The 22,931-nt window shown below is 39.1% G+C and overlaps 1 pseudogene; it reads left to right on the top strand.

Moving 5' to 3' along the window:
- The first annotated feature begins 20,938 nt into the window (after positions 1-20,938).
- Positions 20,939-21,074, top strand: LOC143880503 (5S ribosomal RNA; annotated as a pseudogene).
- Positions 21,075-22,931: the final 1,857 nt, after the last annotated feature.

The raw sequence follows: 22,931 nt of genomic DNA, 5'->3' as shown, positions 1-22,931 counted from the left end.
CCATTTATTATTAACTTTGAAGAGTTTTGGGCGAAAATCATGCAAAATGGGAACGAATATCTCCGAGATAACGTCTAGCTAATCATGCATGTCTCGGGGATGAATAAGACGCACAGAAAAAGAAGTGAAAGATGTCACCTAAGAATAGCTAGATTATGAGTGCCATGCCTAATTGGTGTCTAGGTTCTGGTGGGCACACACATGCATGCTACAGCTAAAGGTATAGAATCTGTACATGAAAGTAAGAAAACACAGCAAAACACACAACATAACACGACTCGACACGACAAACCCTAGACTCTAATGCAATACTTGACTCGGACCAGGATGGCCATCCATCCTAGCTGCACTACGTATCCCAGCCTCGGGAAGAATCAGAGTCAACGTAGTTCGGCGACCTATGCTAAACTACAATGCCTAACCCTCTAGGACCGCTATCCTAGACTCGATTAACTAGACCCGACTAGTTTTTAAAGCTTCTTGCGACATTACTTAAGTTCAAGTGAATGGTAATTATTTAGGACTCCCTGTATGCCCCAACTAATGCAAGTGGACCTACACCCTAAGTGTGACTAGGCTGCGTGTCCTAAGGAAAACCATGGGCTATCTAAGCGCATTCTAGTCTAGCCATCGGATCGACTAAGTGTCTAACCGACCACGACTCGAGGCCTCCTAACTCTAGGGACACTCACACGACCAGACACACAAAGCAACACAATCAGGACAGACTCCTCACTCTATGACACCTCAAACGCCTAGGACAGCCTCCTAACTCTATGGGAAGATCTTTTGAAATTTGTTTGCAAGGTTATTTTGAAGAATTTTTGTAGTTTTGGAAGGTTTTGAAGTTATGAAAAATGGTGAAAGTTGTGAGAAATATTTACAAAAATGGTGACTGAACTCAGGATGCCAGCAGCACGCCTGAGCTGCCTACGTACCCCTCAGCTAGGGATCAAGCCATCCGTAATTCGGACTAGATTTTCCTAACTACACTCTAATGACTCGAGATTTTTGAGATTTTTGATGTTTTGAAGTGTTTTTGATTTTTTTAGTGTTATTGAAATTTTTTGACACGAGAGGGAGAACCCTATCATCATAAGGGTACAACAGACTCCTGATATCCCGCAAAGGTTGGACAGCATCCTATGCTTTGCGGGGGAACGAACAGGAAAACAACTCGGCAAGGGTTGGACAGCATCCTATACCTTGCAGGAGCGGGTAAAGATCACGACTTGATGAGAGGATGGACAGAATCCTAACCCTTATGATGATAGGACAGACTCCTGAAAGACTGAAGGACTGACTCCTATGCTGAAGACTGACTCTGAAAGATGGAAGGACGGACTCCTAAACTCTCTATGACAGACTCTAAAGAGGAAGAAATCCCTTTAACCTGTGGAAACTCTAAGGCAGGAAGGGAAGGGGTTGGCTCAAGATACATTCCGTCATAGCCTCCGCCGGGGAAGTTTTTCGAAAATCGACGAAGGTATAGAATGCTAACGACAATCTCAAACTCCCCTGAAGACTCCAAAAACAAAAGGAAACTCTAGAAAACGAAACCCAAGCATCAACACAAACCCCAAAAGAATGAGTGAAAAGGGAAGGGCAGGCTCCGAGATTCCTACGATTCAATTAGAAGTACACAAAGAAAGCCCAATTAGCAGGGAGAAGAAAAATGGTCTTAGGGTGTCACCACACAACCGGCTAGTCAGACAAAATGACCAAGAATTACCAATGCCCTGAGTGAATATATCAATATTGGCCAAGAGCATCTGAAGGGAAGAATACCCCATAGGCCAACTGGATGGTCGAATCTATTGGGAATCATAAGCCTGCTATCATTAACAGGTGGCAAGGATAATCAAAGAGTAATACAACTAAATTCGATTTGTAAGCACAGAGGAATCCAAAAACAAGTTAGAATTGCAGAGTGCATTAAAAAAACCATGACCAACTTGTGAGGACCGAGCAGTTCCAAATTAGTTTGTAATCAAAGTATAATACAACTGAAGTTTATTTGCAAACCCCAATCATAGCCCAATCTATCTGCAATTTCAGGACATTCAAATGTATATATCAAAGACACAACTAAAGAGGACCGACGATCACAACATTACCCAATGCTCAAGGCCAAAATAGATCCTCCTATTGAAATCAAATGATGCAATAGACACCATTCAATCGAAAGAAACAAAGCAAGGATAAACATCTAGTGCGATCAGTATTAGAAATAAATGGGAATGTTACCCGAGCTGTTAGAGGAGGAGGAATGACATACCTGAAGATCACTACGAACCCAGGTCTGATGGCGGGATGCCAGAATGGGATGATCGGTGGAAATGGGTGCGATTGGCGGACGGGCAGAGGCCGGCTGGAGGAGACGAAGTTGGGGGTCGAGCTCCCCTCTCTCTCTCTCTCTCTCTCTCTCTCTCTCTCTCTCTCTCTCTCTCTCTCTCTTCTTTTCCTTTTGCGACAGATATCGCAAAAAATCCGAGAGGGAGGGGCGGTGGAGGCTTGAAAAAAAAAAGGGTTTGGGGAGGTGATCGGAGATGGAGGCGGCTGGCGGTGGAGAGGGGCTGTGATGGGGGTGGTGGGAATGAAAACGGTGGATGCAGAGAGGGTGGAGAAGATGGTGGTTTGCGGTGGGGTGGCCGGAGGAGGTTCGGATTTCGGTGGGCCGCCGGCCGGAGAAGGAGAGGTGGAGCTTCTTCTTCTTCTTCTTCCTCTTTTTTTCTTTTCCTCTCCTCTGCTTTCTCGATCTTTTTCTCCTTTTTTTTTGGGTTTCGGGTAAAAGAGGGGGTGGCGGTTTAATGGAGGAGAGATGGTGGTTTAATGGAGGAGAGATGGTGGCGGTGGAATGGGTTTGATGTGGTGGAGGTTGCGGTGGCTGAGAAGTGGGTTTGGATGGGGTGTGGTTGTGGCTTGGAGGTGGGTGGCTGTGAGGTGGGTTTTAATGGGGTGGGGTTGCGGCTGGTGGCTATGGGTTTCGGTTTTTGGGAGGTGTAGAGAGTGGGTTCGGCTTTGGGGGTTGTGGAAGGTGGAGGTGGAGGATGGTGGAGGATTTTCGAAGGGTTTTGGTGGCTGTTGGTGGTGTGGGTGGTGGCGGTTGTCGGTTTTTTTTCGAAATGGGTTTGGGTTGATGGTTTTTGGAAAATGGGTTTTGTGGTTGGGGATTGGTGGGGGTTGGCTGGCCGAAGGTGGGGTTGGCCGGTTGCAGAGATGGACTTTTGGTGGGGTTTCGGTGGTGTAGGAGATGGGGATCGTGGCCGATGGGGGGTGGAGGAGGAAGTGGTGGTTGTAGAGGTTTGGGGTGGAGATGGTGGCCGTGGATGGTGGCTGGTGGAGGCAAAGGGGGAGGCTTGCCGGATTTGCAAAGGCGGTGGTTGGGCAAAAATTGAAGAGGGTTCGGTGGAGATGAATAGGTTGTGGTGGTGGTGATGGGCGGCTGTGATTGGCCGTGGAGAGAGGTTCGGATGGTGGGTTGGAGGTAGAAGAAGGTGGGTTGCGGTGGAGGTTGGAGGAGATGGAGGAGATGGAGGGTGGCCGGAGTTGGGAGAGGTGGTGGTGGAGGCAGCAGCTCCAGCTTTTTCCCTCTCTCCCTCTTTTTTCTTTTTTTTTTTTCTTGAATGAGGGTGGGAGGGAAAAAAAAATTCGGTCTCCTCTCCTTTCTCTTTGCCATATATAGGTAGGTTTTGGGGGGGGGGGGGGGATATTGGCACACCAATATCCCCTAAGCGCACCAAAACCCAACCTTGATGAGCGCACGAATTTCGCTCCTTCTTTTCCTCAGGGCCAACCCTCTTTTGGTTTATCTTTACTGCTTTTCCTCTGCCTAGGGCACCCCCTGGCTTGCCTAATTCGACCCCCTTCTGCACTATTTTTTCGAAATGAACCCCATTACCCAGGTAAATTCTGTTGAATCCCAACGAAACTTCATGGGGCCCACTGACGGTCTCGGGCTATCCCATATTTGACCCCGGAGCCTCGAGCTTCTAATTTATAGGCTATTATTATTTATTTTTTTCTTTTCTTTTCTCGAGGACTTATCCGGGTCCAGCTGCTCAGGGATTTTCCAATTTTTTTTTTGTTGTGTTTTTTTTTTTTTTTTTTTTTTTTTTGGGCTTGGTCAAAATGGGGTGTCTACACACGCTTCTTGAGGGCGCCCAAAAGGCGCCACGTGTCCACTGGATCGCAAAACGACAAAAACCAGTCCGGCCCAAGCCGGACTGGATATGACGCGTTCTACAAAACGACAAAAACCAGTCCGGCCCAAGCCGAACTGGATATGACGCGTTCTACAAAACGACAAAAACCAGTCCGGCCCAAGCCGGACTCCGGACTGGATTTCCAGACTCATTTCCAACCGGACTCCGGACTGGATTTCCAGACTCATTTCCAGTCGGACTCCGGACTGGATTTCTAGATTCATTTCTAGCCGGACTCCGGACTGGATTTCCAGACTCATTTCCAGCCGGACTCCGGACTCATTTCCAGCCGGACTCCGGACTCATTTCCAGCCGGACTTCGGACTGGATTTCCGGACTCATTTCCAGCCGGACTCCGGACTGGATCTCCAGACTCGCTTCCAGCCGGACTCCGGACTGGATTTCTGAATTCGCTTCCCAACAATGCCCGCTCATCCAGGAAGGCGATCAACTACACTTCCCCAAGTCACTCAATGACTTGGAGAACTGGGGGGCAACTGATGGGGTATAAAACCTCCGGCCTCTCACAGGCCGCCACCTGTCCTGGAGTAGGTGAACTCCAGCCTCTCACAGGCTACCACCTGTCCTGGAGTAGGTGAACTCCAGCCTCTCACAGGCCGCCACCTGTCCTGGACACCTGTCCTGGACACCTCACCAGGTTTTCCCTTATAAAAAGGGGTCCAAAGCTCAAACTAATGGGTCATACGACAATCCCTCTCCCCAAAACTCTTAGACTCCCCCCTTCACTCCTGCTCATACTGACTTGAGTGTCGAAGGGCGTGTTCGGAGTAAAACCCGGGTTGGTCTTCTGACCTCGCTTGCCTTGTGCAGGACTCAGCCCTCATAGCAGGACTCAGCCACTTTCACTCACTCTCACTCCGATCCCTCAGGACGCAGCTCCTTTGGTCATCAAGCTCAGCTCTCACGCCACTACTGTACCTGTTACCGATTTTCGGCCTAACAGTGCCTTCTTTCTGGTCAAACGCACAAAAGTTCAACAATACAGTGCAAGTTTACAACTAACCCATCATCAAACCTGCCATGCTATAATATAACATTTCTGACAAACTAGCACTCACCCGTATGGTTCTCAAGCGCCAACGGATTTGGCATTAGGACTTTACAACCAATTGACTACCATGAATCTAGAAGAACAAAACTCTGGACTCCTATTAGGATCTCATCAAAATCCTTCTCAATAACCATTATTACAAGACTCCCAATTGCTCCAATCACCCCATAAGACCCATGTGGAAAAGCCAATACAAGCATTTAAACCAAACAATAAATAACATTATAACTAAACAAATAGCATGTGCTTGGCTTAGGCAAAGAATTTAGATTAGGCTTAACAGTAGTTTTAAATTTCGGTTTCGGTTTCGATTTCGGTCGTCACGGAAACGGAAATGTTGTGGTGGAAATGATAGAATTCAAAGATGAAACTTCAAGAAAGGCTAGAATAGGCACAAATACGCACTTAGAAATCATTAAATAAGTAAGACAACCATCCAAATGTTTTAAAAATATTAAACTCCTAATGACATGCACTGTCACGCATATCAAATAATTTTGTACCTGCCAAATTTCACATGTAATTCATATAAATATTTATAAATAATGCATGCATCATATTTTGCATTCACTTCATATAAATATAATTATACAATACATACTAATATAGTATACGACTATCACACTTACAATTTTGGTTTATGTATTTCGGTCATTTCAGTTTCGGTTTTGGTAGGGATGGAAATGGAAACATTTATGTCATTTCGTGTCGGAGAATAAAAAATCGAAAAATGAGCATTACCTTTCAACACTTCATTACTCAATTTAACTTCGACAAATGCAAATGTTCATTATTTTCTTATAATTTTTAGGTATCTCTATATTTATGTGACTTTATTTATTACAAATTTATATTATTCACATAGCGATGTTTGGATGCGCAGACATTTATTTCTAGGAAAATATATTTTTTCATAAAAACTTTTTCTTGGAATTTTTTCTCACAAGACTTATTCTACTGTTTTATTCATATCCTTCAATTTTCTAGAATTTTAAATTCTACTGTTTCATTGATATAGGCGTGTATTTTTATGAAAAAATATCTATTTCCAAAAATGAAATAGTTGGTTAATATTGTTGTGCTGGTTGAGACATTTCTACAACTGCTCATTCTTAGGTTTAACAACATATTGCAAGTAACTATATATTATGATTCCATGCCAATTAGAATGTGATGGTATTACGTGCATAATGCTAAGACATGGTGATGCGGGTTGCAGGCTCAATAAGCGGCATATTTGCCTATTAGGGTTTATTTCCATGTTATTTAGTTTCTAGGATTTTATTTTCATTCTTTAGTTTTAGGGCTTTTATTTTCTATGAAATTTTAGTTTTATTGCCTATATATAGGCCTCATATATGGAACTTTAGTTAGTTTTGATAATTATTAATTGTAGGGGTGTAAATGGATATTCGAAAATTCGATTACCGTCCGCATCCGAATCCGTTTAAAGCGAATATTATTTGAATCCGTTTCAAGTAGATATTATCCGAATTCGTTTATGAGATATCCGACTCTTAGCAGATGCGAATCTGGTAAATGGTATATCCGATCTGTTTAACATCCGAATCCGAGAAAGAAATACTTTTTATTTATTATTAATAATATCATTAATATTTATTTTTAGTAATGAAACACTATCTTTTGTTTCTAAAAGAAAAGTGAATTTTCTTTTTAGAAAAAAAAACAAAAACAAAAAGTGTTTTGGGTAGGAAATGAAGTAATCTCTCATTTTAAGGGCATTCTTGAAGTTTGACATGGCTTCTTTATTAAGCAACAAATGTGGGCTGCAGGATGAAAGAGACAAATAGATGATGGTGATTGAAAGAAGATGGCGTAGCTTCTAGAGAAATTCTAAAGCAAAAAGGCCATCTAAGTCATTGATGGTAAATGGACGGCTCAGATCAATTTTTCAACTTAGGGTTATATAAAAACCCAAAATGCAATTAAAAGAGGGGACTTCTAAGGTATGCAAAGAGAAGAGAAGAGAATGGAGGAGGCTGAGACAATATATTCCGCATTCCTTGGTGCCTCCAACCCCACCAAAATCCACCGCCGTCCCTCTCCACCTTCTCACAGCCACCTCCATCACCGCTAGTCACCTCCATCTCTAACCCAATCCCCATCTCCATCCCCATTTCTCTTCATCTTCCACCATCAGCACTCCCACTTCCCCTGTTCAAAATAGCCCAAACCCATTCCATTATATACACACAAAAAAAGAAAAGGAAAAAACCGAAAGACCACTACCAACACCATCATCTATCCCCACCGCTTCTCTCTCTGCCTTTGTTTTAAAAGGAAGAAGAGGATCTCATATATTTTAAGGTTTGGGAGTTAATTTTGGGAAGAGAAGGTAGATGTCTGGTTTTAGGGTTTGAAAAATTCATTCGAGGAGTAAGAAGGAGAAGAAGATAAAGTGCTGCAATAAAATGTTTGAATTTACCGGATAAACGGATACATATAATATCCGAATTCGAACAATATCCGACGGATACGAATTCGGTAATAGATATTAAATATCCGTCGAATTCGAATCCGAATCCGAATCCGAATTCTGATAGTGTATACTGTAATTGAATTCGAATATGGCCATATCCACTTCGAATTCGATCCGTTTACACCCCTAATTGATTGATTGAGATTCTCCCCTCTAATTTCCTCTCCTCATATTCTTCTTTTCTTCCTCTCTTCTCCACTTATTCTTCTTCTTCTATTCTTTTCTTCTCCTCTTCTTCTATTTTCTCTTCTTTCTTCTATTTCTCTTTCCCAGTCCTACATCACATGGGCAACAACATCCATCTTAGGAAGGCGTAGGCTTTAAAAACAAGTTGCACAAGACAATGTGTGGCTCTCCTAGCAGTTCAGCAAAAGAAGTTGAATTCCTTTTGAACCATGCAAACCACATCAATTAATTTACAAGATATTCTTTTGCTTTGCCCCTCTAATTTCCTCTCCTCATATTCTTCTTTTCTTCCTCTCTTCCCCACTTATTCTTCTTCTTCTATTCTTTTCTTCTCCTCTTCTTCTATTTTCTCTTCTTTCTTCTATTTCTCTTTCCCAGTCCTACATCACATGGGCTACAACATTCATCATAGGAAGGCGTAGGCTTTAAAAACAAGTTGCACAAGACAATGTGTGGCTCTCCTAGCAGTTCAGCAAAAGAAGTTGAATTCCTTTTGAACCATGCAAACCACATCAATTAATTTACAAGATATTCTTTTGCTTTGATTGGTGATAGACTTGAGAAATGTTCTTGGGTATCATTCTCACTTTTATGTATACAATTACTCAATCCAATGGAATTTTAAAAAACAATATAACATGAAATGTCATCGGCAGTTTCACGGAGGTAACTTTATAGCCGATTCATTTGCTAATTAAGCTTGTTTATCTTGATGTAACTGATCTTATAATAATTGGGGGAATTTCCCCTCGATGGCTAGAGGAGCTTCTCATTGTGATTATTTTGGACATTTTAATATTCACATTAAACGGTATTTTTTATTTATTGGATTTTAGAGCGAAGGTGGCATGTCCTCAACTTGTTTTTCTTTAATTTTATTAATAAATTGAAGGTGCCGTCCTGGGTTCTTCCTGGGTTCTTAAATTTTTGGGAATTGATTTCGAGGGAAAAAAAAACTGGTTAATGGACTCAAAATTGCGTTTAATTTTGAGTCCAATAATCAGTTTTGGACTCGATCAATGCTCAAAATCCAAAATGAACAACGCCTTAATTTGAATTCAATAATCAGTTTTGGAGTTGCCATTACGGTTGGTCATGCTATTTTCTAGCTCTTTAGTAGCAAAGTTACATCTTGGATTTATGATTAGTTTAAGAATGGTTCGACAAGGACAACAAACTTCTGTTGTGAATATGGGTCAAGGACTTAAGCCTTCTTCTCGTGATTTGGTTTCAGGTACCCCTAATGTTCCATAAGATACCCCTGATCATGAAGGAGGACATCTGGAGGAAGTACTGTGAAATCCTATTAGTTCCTCTTGAGCATTTTATATGAATTATGTCACCTAATTAGATGACCTACACAATTCTTCACAAAACTCCAATTAATTTAAAGATTTTATTAACATTTATTAGGGTGGAGTTTTTGACACGACTTAATTGGTTTATTGATTAAGCTCAGTTTGCCTAATTACGATAGCTTAAGGACTTTTTGAATGCTATTACAAGAGGATCATTGTGTGCTTATATAGAGCACTTACATGATAAATATAGAATCAAATCAAGATAGTTATGGAGGGAAAGAATCCTAATCAAATCTACCTAATCAAATTTACTTTCTAATCTCTTTTGCTTGCCTTTTCTGTCCATTGCCTAATTTATCTAGTTGCTTCATTTATCCAACTTACCTAATCTCCCACAAGAAGATCCAATGGTGAGATTTACACCTAATCCAACGGTGGATCTCACATATTCTAACAAATTCCTTTGCCGTAAGTGATGCCTTTGGTTCTGGAGTAGGGGGTTAATATTGCGTCCGACAACGTTACACACAACCACTCAATATAAGTTGCCGTATATGCATTTGAGTTTCTCTTAAGTTTTCTTAATCGATTTACTTTTCAACAAAAAGAACAAGGTGATATGTGGGTGGAGTGTACGGGTTCATCCCTTTCTACACAGCCCACACCATAGGATGATCCAAACCGTCCATTTGATGGGCCAAAATGTAAATAGGTTGTGCCCCAAACTAACCCTCCGAACTAAGAGGGACTCACATTATGGAAACTTCTATAGATCGGACGGTTGGGATCATACTATGGAAATGATTTTTGGGGCATGCCCTATTTACATTGTGGCCCATCAATTGGACGGTTTGGATCATCTTGAGGTCTGGGCTGTAACATCCATTTTGAAAAAGAGGGGGTGAATTTATCACCGCCCATTCCTCATTTCCTACTTTATGACCTGAGTCAGTCAACTCTAGTCAAGAAGAAAAAATCTAGAACTGGTGGTTCTTATTAGATAAAGATGAGGATGCAATGCATGTACATTTCTTATTTGTTGTATCTGCATTTGAGTTTGTCTTACTCTGTATTCTTTTCTACTAATAGAACAAATTGATATGTGAGTGGGAGTCCCACAACCACTCGTTCTTTTCAAAGTACTGTAGAAGGCTTCTCATCTTATTCTCATGCCGTCCCATAGGGGGGAAGAATTCTAGACTCATATTTTTCGCAACGTCGAGGTTGATAACACGACGTATACAACACTGAATCAGTCAAATAAACAAAGAAATCTTGGACTAATGGTTCTTCTTCTTCCATAGAGATACGGAGGCAATGCGTGTACATTTCTTTTATATATATATATATCATTATAGGTAGCGTGGGATGAAATCAAAATTTAAGAGAAAGAAATTCTGTATTTGTTCTGCACAAGAAGAGCTCCAGCCCAAATGGAGCTATCTGGTACGAATCTCTCTGTGTTTGGTTTGTTTATCCTCTCTGCATATCTATTCTTTTTCATGAATGTATTACCATTGGAATCTGCATCCTTACTTGGAAACGAGACAGATCGGATAGCTTTACTCACCTTCAAGGATGGGATAAGCAGCGATCCTCTCAGAGCCTTTAGCACATGGAACCATACTCTTCATTTCTGCCAGTGGGAAGGAGTCACGTGTGGTCGTCGGCATCAAAGGGTCACTGTATTAGACCTTAGTGGGAAGAAATTGGGTGGCTCCATATCTCCTGCCATATCCAACCTCACCTTCCTTAAGGAAATCACCCTCCAAGAAAACAGCTTCAATGGCCAAATACCCCAAGAAATTGGCCGTCTATTCAGACTGCGATATCTTAATTTCAGCAACAATTTCTTTGAAGGGGAAATTCTAACCAATCTCACCCGTTGTACCCACCTCCAATTCATCGATTTAGACTTCAACAAACTGACGGGGAAAATTCCTGTTGAGCTTAGGACTCTATCGAAGCTTCTCCGGCTGAATCTAGGTGCTAATGATCTGACAGGAACCATTCCACCTTCACTGGGAAACCTTTCATCCCTAACTCATATTTTCCTAGTTGACAATCATTTGAAAGGAAGCATCCCAGATGAAATTGCCCGAATTGAGGACCTAAAAACCTTGGCTGTTTCTTCAAATGAACTATCCGGCACTCTTCCTTCCTCTCTTTATAATCACTCGTCTATAGGGGAAATTGCCGTATCGTCAAACCAACTCAACGGGAGCATTCCACCCGACCTAGGGCTTTCTCTTCCTAATCTCAAAGCTTTACTTTTAGGAGATAACCAATTTACCGGACGCTTTCCAATGTCAATATCTAATGCTTCAAGGCTCGAAGCGCTTGAATTAGCACATAACTACTTCCACGGACCGGTGTCTGAAAATCTTGGAAGCCTAAAGAATCTGGTCAAGCTCTCGTTGTGGGGTAATCATCTGGGAACTGGCAAATTTAATGACTTGAGTTTTATCTCTTCTTTGACCAACTGTAGTCATCTAAACTTGTTGTTGCTACACAAAAACAATTTTAGGAGTACCTTTCCTAGTTCCATAGTCAATCTCTCGACTGACATGCTTGAGATAGCATTAGGCACAAACCAAATTTTTGGCAGCATCCCTAGTCAGATTGGGAATCTCTTCAACTTACAGACTTTAGGTATCTTTGAAACCATCGTCACAGGTGTTATTCCCACTTCAACTGGGAAGCTTCGGAGCCTGAAACTATTGAACCTGCAAAGCAATAGTTTGTCTGGGCAAATTCCATCCTCCATAGGGAACATTACTGGATTATACGAACTCTTCCTACAAGAAAACCACTTGCAAGGAATCATACCTTCAACTCTTGGAAACTTCAAGAGTCTAACAATGCTGTCATTTGCTCAGAATAACCTTCATGGTACAATACCAGAAAAATTTATCAACATTTCCTCTTTGGCAAAAGGACTTGACTTGTCTCTAAATTTTTTGATTGGCTCCCTCCCATTGGAAGTGGGCAGCTTGAAGAATTTAGTGAATTTGGATATTTCTTGGAACAAACTGTCAGGTGAGATTCCAAGTACTCTTGCAAATTGTAAGGGCTTAATTAATCTTTTTATGGAGGGTAACTCCTTTCAAGGAACCATTCCTCCTTTTTTGAATGCTTTAACTGCGATTGAAGGGCTTGATCTTTCATCCAATAATTTCTCTGGAAATATTCCAAAGTATCTTGAGGGGTTTCAATTTTTGCAATATATAAACCTGTCCTTTAATAACCTCGAGGGTGAAGTACCAAACCAAGGGATCTTTAGAAATGCAAGTGCTATTTCAGTCATCGGAAACCACAATCTTTGTGGTGGCATCCCAGAATTGAAGTTGCCTGCATGCCCCATCCTGCCTAATGAGAAACGAGGCAAATCTTTTGTTTCCAGAGTAATCATCCCAATCATAAGTTCGGTTTTATGTTTGGTTTGCTTACTATGTGTCATTGCTGCTCTCTGCTGGACAAGAAAGTCAAGGAGGAAACCCTCTTCCACTTCTTCAAAGGAGGGTCAATATTTACAGGTTTCTTACTTAGATCTCTTTAAAGCAACAGATGGGTTCTCTTCGGCCAATTTGATAGGCGTGGGAAGTTACGGATCAGTGTATAAGGGAATTCTTGGGCGAGATGAAAATGTTGTTGCTGTGAAGATACTCAACCTTCAATTACGTGGAGCTTCAAAGAGTTTCATGGATGAATGCGAAGCACTGAGAAACATTCGCCATCGAAATCTTATTAAGATCTTAACTTCTTGCTCGAGTATTGATTTTGAAGGTAATGATTTCAAAGCTCTCGTGTTTGAGTTCATGCCAAATGGTAGTCTAGAAAAGTGGCTGCACCAAAAAGTAGATGGGAACCATCAATTGAGAAGTCTAAACTTCTCTAAGAGGCTAAACATTACAATTGACATAGCTTCAGCACTGGAATATCTTCACCATCATTGCGATATACCAATCACTCATTGTGATATAAAGCCAAGTAACATTCTTCTTGATGAAGACATGAATGCTCACTTAGGAGATTTTGGGTTAGCCAGGTTCCTTCCAAGAATTATTGGCAACTCTGAAGATCGAAGCAGCAAGATTCGGTTAAAGGGAACTATTGGGTACATTGCTCCAGGTAAAAATTTTATTGCTTGTCTTCAATTTTTTTAATTATTTGGTCAGTTTTATGGAATATTTGAAATTTAAAATCGCTTATGTAGCACGAGAAAGCCTAAGGGCCTCTTTGGATACCACTAAAAACCATTTGCATTTAATATTGTATGAAAATGATTACAGAGAGTATTATATCTCCCTTAGTTGTGGCTTCCAAAGTGAACTTAATGTCTCATTTACAAATAAGATTAACTTTAAGCAATCTTATTTGCATATAACGTGCAATTTTGGTGGTATCCAAAGAGGCCCTTAATCAGAAACTCTCAACCAAAATAGTAAGTTTATAACTAGCTGTCCTTTTTTCGTCAATGTGAATATAATTCCAAATGGCCAAAATATAAGCATTCCATCCATGTGTGAAATGTAGACATGCATATAAGATCAGCAAGTCACATGAAAAATGAGTTACTCTTGTGGTACTTATGCCTCAAAACGATGGTTGGGATTGAGGAAAATCCTACCAGATAATTACTCAAAAAAAGAGACAAGTTTTATCAAAATAATTGGTAAATTCTAAACATAAAAAACAAAATGTTCAACTAATCAGAACATTCATTAACCAAAGTTTCTCAAAAAAAAAAAAAAAAAAAAACAGAACTTTGCCAGATCAATATATTGATATGATGGACACATTTTCCACAAAGGTTCACATATAAAAGGGAGTTGACATTGCAACAAAACAATTAGGATCATTGCCATATGCTTTCTGTTGTTCAATCTTTATTTATTCCTATATTTGTCTTTGACGCTGCTTAATTAAGTAGAAGCTAAAATAGGTAAAATAATCTTTAAATTATCTTTTAGATAATCGATTGGTGATTTTTATAACTATTCATAAATTAATGCCTTTTAAGTTTTATGATAATTTTCCCTAAGATATAGGCCTTTTGGATTGTGGGCCATCAATATAAGAAATATGAGAGGTGTTATCCACTTTCTCATTGTTTACTTTCATGACGATTGACTACACATCTCTCTCTCTCTCTCTCTCTCTCTCTCTCTCTCTCTCTCTCTCTCTCTCTCTCTCTCTCTCTCTCTCCACCATTGAACCACTCTTTCAATGCAGACCAGGATCAGATGTGTTAAAAAATGTGCACTAGAAGAAATTCTTGACAATAATAAGTTAAATGTTTGAAATTTCAATAGGAAAACATTTATAAGTGAAATTCGATTCGGAAAATAAAACTAGAGTGAAAATGACCAACAATTTGTTCATTTTCACTGTATTTTTTTGCATTCGTGGGGATTCGAGAGCTCCACTACAAGAAACTTATTAGTTTTCTTGCATGTACACGTTTCATGATATAGGATCTCTTGCTTTTTTTTTTTCAAAACAGATTTCCGTTTTGCTAGTAGTCCTGTTTCTATTATAATGCTATAATTAAAATCTTTTTCTTGAATTGATTTTAACATGTAGGAAATTGTACTCTTCATGTCGGCTATCTACTCATTGATTGGAAATAAATATTACCTTTTCTTACATTGAGATAAGTCATTATTCCCGTTTAGCCTATAGTTTGTGATGCCTTATGGCATGTATTTCTTTTAACACTAAAGTCCTTCTTTGATTGTAAGGGTTCTAATGTGAAGATTTCATTCTATTGTCTCTCACTTCTTTGAGAAAAATTTTTCCATTTTGTTTCTCATAATCAGATCTCTTTTTTTTTTTTTTAGTTTCTAATTAGCATATTGCTTCCTTTGTCATAAAAAAGCATAACATATGTATAAAATTGCAGAATATGGAATCGGTAGCCATGTCTCCATGGCCGGAGATGTGTATAGTTATGGGATTCTTCTATTAGAGATATTCACTGGAAAGAGCCCCACGAGTGACATGTTTAAGGATGGCCTAACCCTTCGAAAATTTGTCGAGATGGGTTTTCCTGAACAAGTGATGGATATTATAGATCCATTACTTCTTTTAGAAGATGAAGAAGTCAGAGCTACCAATAATATTGGGAATGACAGAGATAAGAAAAGTCGATTGCAAGAGTGCTTGGTGTCACTAGTGAGGATTGGAATTGTATGTTCTGCAGAATCGCCAAGAGAACGAATGGAGGTGGGAGATGTTGCTAAGGAAATGAATGTGATCAGAGAGCGATATCTTGGTGTTGGAATCCACGGACAGAGACAAAATAGGGCCTTACTACTAGGTGAAGGTTCATCTTACCTCAGCAACTACTAAGAAACTTGATGAAAATGTTTTTTTCTAATAACATGCCAATCTCATTCTTGGCAAATTATGTTTGTGACACCAGCATAAATTTGGTCTTTTGGGCTTGAGACAGCCTACCGAACAATTCCAGAGGAGCTGATAGATTCGACCATCTATGTAGTCCTTATATACGTAATAATTGTTTCATTTTACTATTACTTTTCTTGTATTATGATCGGTTAGAGGCAAGGTTTTATTTCCTCCTCTTGTATCTTTTATTCTTATTAATAAAATATAAGGTGTTGCCCAGGTTCCTAGATATATTTCAGGCTAAAAAAAGGCTCATTATTGGTGTTGATTCCTCTAGCTGCGAGGCTCCTCTGTTCATGAACCCATTGTTATATCTCTAGTTTCCTCTGTGTTAGGCCTCCTGCATGTCATCCATCCTTGACCTTCAAGATAGCCAACACTCATCCACCTCAGCAAATGACGTAGAAGGTGCTTTCCATCTTGACTTAGCTAATACAGGGTAGTAACTAGTAAGTAAAATTAAGCATACAAGTGTGCTAATTGCAAAGATTACTCCTCTGCGAGCAATGACTTTTATCTTTCACTAAACTCATGGAAAGGACATGATTGTAATTATAGCTCGGGGATCCCCCCACATACACACGGCATATTGTTCCCAAGGATTGAAGTTACAATTTCAATTTTTTTGTTGGAGTAATTGCATTTCAAAAGAACCTCTCTTTTTGTAATTCAGCCTTTAGGAATTGAAAGACAAATTCAAATATGACAAAAAACCAAAATTCTCACAGTATTCTAAGATTAAACTAGAAAAATTATTGCACATAAGATCTATTTCGTAAATATCTTTTAAATTTCTTCTCACCCAAGAAGAAAAAAATGTAATACTCAAAGGATGAGGAATGAAGTTCCCCTCCATATAAATGTATTCCTCTTCACAGTATGTTTATCTAGGAAGGCTGAGAGATCGGTCCAAAGCACTCCAGTCTCAAACATAATTGGAAAATCCAATGGAACGGTGACCTAGTGTACCAATTTCAAGGTTGAAAATAGGAAATATATCTTCAACCAATTAAAAATTAATCAGATCTCCTCAATTTTTTGGTAGTCAACAGATCTTCTCTACCACATTATAGGTACCATTGATTTGTAGAGATAGCTTCAATGCTCTTAACGGCAACATAGGTCTGTAAGTATGGTGGAAATTAGAAATACACCATGTGTTCAATCTCAAAATGGTGCTTTGATCAATGTTTTTCAACTACATTCTTAATTTGAGTTTCATCTACATCAGATTATAGGCAATAAAAAATCAGCCTCTTTATGTAGTGTCGGTACATCCTTTATCGGTGGATATATTGTATGGCAATTATGACCGCCGCTATCAAACTTTTTAAATTGTAGGAGTCATATGAGTAAGCTTATCTTTTCTTTTTCTCATTTGTATGAAGTTGGTACTAACTTGCACGCCAAAACATGAATTTTTTTCTCCCAGGAATATTAGTTTCTCAAGTGTTGAGAGATGAGGGGAGGGTGAGAGATGTAAAAAAACATGGAAAAAATAAATTGCATTTTTCAACTGAGTTTTTATTTTCTAGTTTTTCATCCTTTTCTCACCTTCCCCTTACTCGGTCCCTCTCAAGACTCTGTCTCACATCCTCTCTCACCACTGGGTAAGCTAATATTCTATGGTTTATGGTTGGTGAACATGGCCTAAGGCTATGATTGAGATGATAACTCTAGGAAGGAGTCGCCATGGTATATAAGTTATTATTAGCAGGATTTAAAGGATCTCGTTACGAAGATTAAGATCAAGCTGAGGTTTACCTACCAATATAGAGAAGACAATCAAGTAGTGGATTCTCTTGCTAATTTCGGCTGTGATATGAAATATAATCAAGTCTTTAAGGAATGGAAAGGTTTTCCTAGTCCTACAAAGGGGGCTTTAAGGTTTGTTGTATTGGGAATTTCTAATATTCTGTCCAACTGATTCCTTTCTTGCATTTTTGGGTTTTGAGGGAAGGTGACATGTTCTCGTCTTATCTTTCCTTAGAATCAATAAAATTTAAGGTGTCAGCATGGGTTCCTTGTTACATTCCAGATTAAAAAACAATCACATATTTGCAGTGAAGTTTAATCCGCACAACCATGATTTGATATTGTGATGATTCACTTTGGTTTATAGTTCTCTGATTGGCTGCTGAGAGCATTTTGGGAATGGTAATAGCCTTTGACGGCTGGTTAAAATGTGTTTTACAAGGTGACTTGTCCCATTATCGAAACATGGTCGTGCAAATATCAGTCTCCTAAATCTTTTCTGGGTATCATGTGGGTTGGAAGTTGATTTAGTTATACAACAAGGTTATTTCTTTTAGATGCTTCTTGAATCCTGTTCACTTTGTTAAGTTTTTTCTGCTTATGACGTTAACTTTGTTTAATTTCTCCTGCTTATGTTTATTTGAGAACGAAACATTGCCAAACAAGTGATAGCCATGATACTTCATCGAATAATTTATAATGGCTTGCTAGGTTGTGCTCTTGATATGGCATATTTATTGTGTCTGTTTCAACATAAAAACCGATGAGTGGATAGGTTCTTAAAGCAATTATTTTACTGATTTTCGTATCTGTGCTTGGTTCTCTTTATCTTGCTCCCAACATTTATATGAGTATAACCCATGTGATTATTCAGATAAACTGGAAGAAATATCCAGAGTTCCACCTCATTGTTCAGCCTCAACCAAGTAAAATACATATATCAGCACAAGAACTATTGAACCCAAGATGTCGATTGAGTTTCTTTCCGATATGTTTCTAACGATATTCATGAGTCCTTCCAATGTACTTTTTCAGGGCAACCTATACCAGAAATGAGATTTAGAAACCCATATCATAAGGGTATCATACACAACATTAAGGAGTTCCTAAAAATGGAGGAATAGGCCCATTCTACAAATGAGTTTTCAGAGCTCAGAAGACTTGGGTTCAATGCACGGTCCCTTTCTACTAACAACAATCTGTTCAGGTCAAGGCCTGAGCTCAATTCAAAGTAGGGTTTGGTCACTGGTTTATCCACTAAGATGTGGGCTAAGGAGATAGGCCAGTAATTAGTTGCAATATTAGGCTAGCAGCTCGGAGAGTGTTTTGGAGTCTCCAGCTTTCGCCATTCCTAGAAAAGAATGGAGTGTTTTGGAGTTGACAGGGCAGATTGGTTCGAGTTGACAGGGCAGATTGACTCAACAGAACATTTCTTATCTCCTAAATTGAAACGCAATCTTCAATTCCCCTTACCGGAACTTTCTTCTTACAGAAATAACCAGATAAAACTTCAGATCTGACAAATCAAACTTCTGATTTTCTTTTGATCTATCTAATTCCAAATCTTCCACTTGAAATTATTCAGAATCAGTCAAAGGTTACAGAAAATCCATCGATCTTCAGGTTTTTCCTGATATGCTATCATAGGACATCAATTTGAACACAGTATGACTGAATTTAGAGTTTAGACCTCTGATTTCCACAAATTTTACAAGTTTATGATGACAGATCTATGACTTTATAGGGAAGAAAGCTAAGGTAACAAGGTAAAAAAAAAGATCTGGCTAGAAATTGGCTGGAATCTAACAAAATTTGGATCAGAGAAGAGAAAGTAGAGTTAGGGTTTCAAGAGGACAAACAAAGTTTAAAGAAGTGAATGAGGTGATTCGGTGGAGGAAGAATGAGCCAGAGTATGGCCTAAACTCATCGGAAAAGCTTGCCGGAGAAGAAAAGTCTACTGGAGAAGATCGGAGAAGAAGAAGATGAGGAAAAGTAAGGTTTCGTAATTGGGGATTTCTCTCTCTCAATCGATCTGCTAGGGTTTTCTAAAAAGAGAATTAATTCCTTCTAAATGAAGCTATAACCCTCTATTTATAGGAAAATCTATTAATTTTTCAACCCCTAAAGCTACCAATGGACACCTCATTCTTTGTTCCCCTTCAAAAAAAAAAAAAAACTTTAGCTCCCTCATTATCACTCCTATCATATATCATTTCCATCATCAGCCCCATCTCCTTACCATCATCACTCATTCGCTTGAATCTTATGGCTGCAAAAGGAGGAAGAAACAGGGTCTGCTGTGCATTTTCTGGGTTGGAGAAATACATTCCTTTGTTCATTGGGCTATGGCTTTATTTAAATATTGTTTCAATAGATAAGATTTTTGCTAGTGCTCTCCACTATTCACACTGTTTGGGGGATGAGTCTGAATCTTTAGATGAATTACTTAAGCAGTTTTGGATATTTGTTTACTACGTTAACAAATTTCAAGTCTATAGGCTGATGCACTCATTTTATCTTTAAAATCATTGTGAAGAAAGTTCTATTACTTTCTATGTGGACTTCATCCGTCACTGGGAGTATTTTTCTTTTAGTCTAGTTATTTGTAAAAAAAAAATTGGATTCCGCACATGTTTTGTTTTAATAGAATTCTTTTTCTCAGATCTTGTTTCTATATGGATAGGCAAAATTGGATTCTAAATGGTGTGTCGATTATATTTGTACAGCAATTCATGCCATTCTATAGTGTTGTTACCAGTCAACTGTAAAGGATTTGGGTTACTTAGTGGCTTATATTGTGGTATTTGGTCGTATAAAATTTTCCGAATTTAAAATTACAGTAGAATCCATGTTTTGATGCTAATTGGAGACTTGAACTGTAACTTTAGAGCTCGAATTGCTATTTGAAAATAACTGGTTGAAAATTCAAGATGTGTCTCTGTAAAAAATTGTTTTCTTGGGGAATTACTCAATCTCATATAATGCCAATCTTGGTCTGCGCATTGGATTATTTGTTACCGATTTGGTACTATGTTCATGCCTTCCTGCTTTGCACTTGAGTATAAATTTGGAATTGTTCTTTTTGAGCCATAAATCTTGTCATGATTATTAAGGGTGTTTGATCAGTTTCTTTGAGTAATCTGTAATTGGATTTTCAACTAGTGTAATGTAGCTCATTATATATACAAGGAAGGATATCAGTTTTCATCATATTGTGATGAAAGCATTGCCTGTTTTGTTCCCTCTCAGTTTACGTAGGTAAAATGATATTGTTTTGTTGATAAATGTGGAATAATGTCAGTATGTTCCTACTTGTTTGGACACGTGATGTAGCTGAGTTTTTCCTTTGCTGATGAATTTGTAATCATTGGATTCTCAGAAGCCATGAGACGGAACACCTGGTTACCAAATGGAAAGTGACTCAAACCATGTGGTAACTGTCTCCTAATTCACAATATATGTACATATAACCAAATGGAAAACTCAAGTGACTCTGACATGGTCAGGGTGCGATCATACCAATACAAATGCACTGGATACCATCAGAAATCCGAAGTCAAGTGTGCTCCGAAGTTAAGCGTGCTTGGGCGAGAGTAGTACTATGATGGGTGACCTTTTGGGAAGTCCTCGTGTTGCACCCCTCTAATTTTTGTCAATTTTTTTTTTTAAAAAGGTGACTCAAACCATGTGGTAACTGTTTCTTAATTCACAATATATATGTGTGTGTTGCAGATGAAAATTTCATTTTTCTCAGTTTGATGAACCACACCTCTGGTGTGAACATTTGTTGTTTTTTCTAGTAAACAATCTTCATCTGATATTGAAATTTTCATAGTTTTGAATCTGTGAAAATCATCTGTACGTGAGCTGTATACTTTTTTTCTGAACCCAAAGGAAGACCCTTATGAAGAAACATAATTCTATACTCGTTCACAAAATCCAATCTTTCCCGGCATAAAGTTCCCCAAAACCTCCTCCTTTCAGCTCCAAATCCACCCTTTGTTCATATCCACACAATCTTGCCTCGATCCTCTACGTGTAGTATCAAAAGCGTAAATTATACATTTCCTAGTTTACATAGGTATTTGCTTGAAAGATTTCTCCTTCGCAAAATTCAGATTCTGTTTTTCGACATAAAGCGACAGTTCAAATAGGGACTTGCTTTCCTAACATTTCAGAGGCCGTTTATTCTTAAATCTTTTCAATTTAAAACATTCCTATATTCAAAACTCGTCACTGCATAGTTTTTTAATCTTTTGTGGTGATTAAATCTTTTCAATTGAAAAAATTTCCATGTGCAAAACTCATCACTCCATATTTTTTTTATCGTTTATGGTGTTCAACACTTGTTTGATTGATTGATACCTGCATCTCCAATAAGACCGTTCTTTGTCACTAAAAACAGACCCTTTAAAAATTCCTTATTTCATCTTGAGAGACCTACCACTTGCAACTCAAAATTCCTTGATTTTTAACCTCTATTTCCCATATCCCTTTTTTATATCTTGATCCTCAATTTCATTTTGTATTTAAGCTCAAAAGCTCCACCATCTTCCCTCCAAAAAATTATCTTGGACTCAAAGGCTTCACTATCTTCCCCTTCAAAAATTTATCGCCTCCATAAAACAACCTGCATTGGAACTCCATAACACCATCTCAATTATTAGATGCCTCCTAGGGCATTTAAATTTGCACCATATATAATAATAGGAAATCTTAAGTGTCGATGAACAGGCCAAAAGTTTATAATAATAAATGGGCGATGATATTTTCTCCCCCTCTCCGCATTATGCATGCGCCCCCCTTATAACGTGATTTGACGTCAAAAAGCGTTTAAGTTGCCCACTTTTCACGTCAAATCACGTTATAAGGGGAGCGTGCAGGTAATGCGGAGGGAGTGAAAATATCATCTCCCTAATAAATTACTCTATAATTTATAAGGGAGTAGGTCTTGCTAGAAGAGAGGAGGTGGAGGAGTTGGGAAAAATAAAAGAGGAATACAATCGCTTAGTTCTGCAAGAGGAGATATCGTGATGCCAAAAGTTCAGGTCGAGATGGCTTCAAGAAGACAAGAACATCGCACACTTCCATGGGATAGCTAGTGCCATAAGAAGAGAAAATCGAGTTAGCACTCTATTGGTTGACAGTAGATTATGGTAACGATCTGACGATCCAGATTGCACTCGATTGAGAACAACATGTTACCACACGATCCTACGCTTTGATCGCATCTGCTCAAGATCACCATCCTGTTAGGTCTAAAATTGGTAACAGGTTATGGTAGGGCCGGAAGGGCTGATCTGGACACCACAACTGAATAGCTGGTGGAGTCCTGGGCTGCACAAGGGCACAGAAGGATTGAAGGAGGCCTGCGCTGCACAGAGGCACAGACAAGAAAACAAAGGGTCAGAAGACCAACCCGGAGTGGTGCTCCGGACGGGCACTTCGACACTCAAGTCAGTATGAGCAGGAGTGCAGAGCAATGTCAGAGCAGAAAT

The sequence above is a fragment of the Tasmannia lanceolata genome, unplaced genomic scaffold (genome assembly GCF_043159265.1).
Source record: "Tasmannia lanceolata isolate RefF3 unplaced genomic scaffold, GAP_Taslan_0.1 ptg000006l, whole genome shotgun sequence".
NCBI lineage: Eukaryota > Viridiplantae > Streptophyta > Magnoliopsida > Canellales > Winteraceae > Tasmannia > Tasmannia lanceolata.
This window is presented reverse-complemented; position numbering and strand designations above follow the sequence as displayed.